At 44.4% G+C, this 3116-nt stretch overlaps 1 protein-coding gene across 1 annotated transcript in view; it reads right to left on the bottom strand.

Moving 5' to 3' along the window:
- The window catches only part of LOC106816915 (transcription factor SOX-9-like), a 42173-nt gene that overhangs the window by 38163 nt on the left and 894 nt on the right, over positions 1-3116 (bottom strand). The gene's annotated exons all lie outside the window — the stretch shown is intronic.

Genomic DNA, 3116 nt, shown 5'->3' on the forward strand with positions numbered 1-3116 from the left:
ACACACATATATATATATATATATATATATGTTCTCGACAATTAGGAATTGTATAGCGCAGAACATTACGTGACAATGTGCCACATCTTGGTTTAAACGCCAGCAATTTACTCTCTCGGCTGTCTAGCGGGCCCATCCACCCATGTCAACCGAGACATCTCTCCAGTAACGCTATTATTGATTACACTTATCAGTACGAATATAATGTAGAAAAATTATTTTGCGCGATTTACGAAATTTTTCGGAAAGCGAGTATTTTCGGAAGCGTTAGATCAGATCACTCATCTCTTAGGTTTTGTAAGTTAGTAAGAAATATTATTATAGTATAATAGTATAATATTATTTTAGGTTTTGTATGTTGTTAACGAAGAAACGCGTTTCCTTAATTATTAGCGAGCATCTAGGAATGTACGGGTTGCGTTATTAAGAAATATTTGGATCAGATTTTGTATGTAGTTAACAAATACTAATGATTATGTTTTTTTGGATAATTACAAAATATAAAAAAATATGTCTTTTATATTATTAACAAATATTAGACTACCGTATTCAATACACGTACGAGAAAAAAACCGTTTCGCATTTTTTCACTTTCACAAAATTTCTGTCCGCTATCATGACATAATCGCTATAGTGAAATCTCGTTGTTCATGCTTTCTTGTATCACGCAGCCTTGTACCTTCACTAATTCGTATAGCAGCAAAACTATTAAGATCAAACCCACGCATTAACAATGTTGTGATTTCATCGAGCATTCCTACGCCCTGATGACGTCACCCTCGTTAAAAAAATATTTCGTCCATATGAACGATTCCCCGAAATCGCCGACGCGCGCGTGCGTCACGCACCGAGTTCGTCTGCGTCGCCTTGCCGTCACTCTACGGAATAAAACCTCGGCTGTGTTTGACGTCATCACAGACTATTGTGAACCGCTATACGAGTAATGTTCAACTTTCTCACGCGAGATTCGTGTATGATCACTGCAAACATATCATAGATCTAACAGGTGTGGTATAGAACCGCCGCGTATAATGATCTAACCAGCAGACGCCGGTTACCCGCTCACGGAGCGTTCGCGGGTAATTGTCCGACGGGAGAGGGACGTGGCGGCGACGATGACGATGACGATGGTGATGATGATGATGATGATGACGACGATGATGATGATGACGATGATGATGAGGATGAGGATGAGGATGATGATGATGACGACGATGATGATGATGACGACGATGATGATGATGACGATGATGATGATGATGACGATGATGATGATGACGATGATGATGATGAGGATGAGGATGATGATGATGATGACGACGATGATGATGATGATAAGGTTTGCAGCGCGCGCTGTCGCAGTGTGCACATATTTGCGCACCGATTTCGGGCTTTGTGCAGAAGTTAAAAAGAACGGCGCGTTGGCGCATCCGGGGTTTAGAACGTCATGGCTACTGCTGCTGCTGTTGCTGTTGCTGCTACTGCTACTGCTACTGCTGCTGCTGCTGTTATGTGCCGCTACATAGTGACTTGCTGTGCTGTTTGCTTTGCTGTGCGGGTTGCTTTGGTGCTACTGTTTGCTGCTACTGGCTTGCGGGCTGCTGCTGCTGCTGCTGCTTGCTGCTGCTACTGCTGGCTGTTGCTGCTGCTACTCATGTTATGCTGCTGCGTACATAGTTCTGTTGCTGCTCCTGCTGCTGCTGCTACTGCTGCTGCTGCTGCTGCTGCTGCTTATGCTGCTGCTACATAGTACTGTTGCTGCTACTGCTGCTGCTGCTACTGCTGCTGCTGCTGCTGCTGCTGCTTATGCTGCTGCTACATAGTACTGTTGCTGCTGCTGTTGCTGCTGCTGTTGCTGCTACTGCTGCTGCTACTGCTGCTCGTGCTGCCATTGTTACTGGAGTGACTGCTATCATTGCTAATCGTGTTAGATGTGCGGTCGGCCAACGCGCGCGAAGCCAGGACGGAGCGCGGGCGTAAAGATACATTTCCTTCTCCCTCTCCCCCTTCTCTTTCTCTCTTGTTCTTCTGCGTGCTCTCTCTCCCTCTCCCCTTCACTCTCTCCCTCCTCTCTCCCTCTCACGCTAAAACGCGCTCTCTCTCCCACTCGCGCGCGCTTTTTCTCTTTATCAGTTGTCTTCCTTGCTTTGACGCAATTTCTCTCTCACGCGCACACACACACACACGCGCACGTCCACCCGCACGCACTCAAGCACACAGACACGGTCTATCTCTCTCTGTCTGTCTGTCTCTCTATCTCTCTATCTTTCTCTATCTCTCTATCTCTCTCTCTCTCACCTCTCTCTCTCACCTCTTTCTCTCACCTCTCTGTCTCACCTCTCTCTCACCTCTCTCTCACTCTCTCTCTCACTCTCTCTCTCTATCTCTCTATCTCTCACCTCTCTCTCTCTCTCACCTCTCTCTCTCTCTATCTCTATCTCGCTCTCTCTCTCTCTCCTGTTCACTCTACCGACGTAGAGACTTCATCAGACATGTTTAGGAATTATCAGGGATTAGCTGATGGAAGTCCGCGTTCATGCGTCTTGTCTCTTCTATTTGTTTTTCTCACACTCTCGCACGACCGCGCCTGTTCTCTGCGCGAGGTAATCGTTACGTTTACAACTTAATACGCACAAGTTTTCTTTACACAAAGTCAACCTTTAAACCGCTCCACAGTTCGTGAGAAATACGTACACGCCGCGTAACATTATGATAAAACGCGCGTGGATTTTTACCAGTCGTTGCTTAAGCCACACACGCCGAATCATCAGTGATAATCAGAACCCTAGCTTCCCCGGGTGCAAGAACGCGTACGTATACGCGCTCGAATAGATTTAACGTTGATATTACCGGCGATTCCGTTGTACCGCACCCATCTCTCTTACATTATGTCTCTTACGTTATATCTCTTACATTATATCTCTTACGTTATGTCTCTTACATTATGTCTCTTACATTATCTCTCTTACATTATATATCTTACATTATATCTCTTACGTTATCTCTCTTACATTATATCTCTTACATTATATCTCTTACATTATATCTCTTACATTATATCTCTTACATTATATCTCTTACGTTATATCTCTTACATTATCTCTCTTACATTATAT

The sequence above is a fragment of the Priapulus caudatus genome, unplaced genomic scaffold (assembly GCF_000485595.1).
Source record: "Priapulus caudatus unplaced genomic scaffold, Priapulus_caudatus-5.0.1 Scaffold1530, whole genome shotgun sequence".
Lineage (NCBI taxonomy): Eukaryota > Metazoa > Priapulida > Priapulimorpha > Priapulimorphida > Priapulidae > Priapulus > Priapulus caudatus.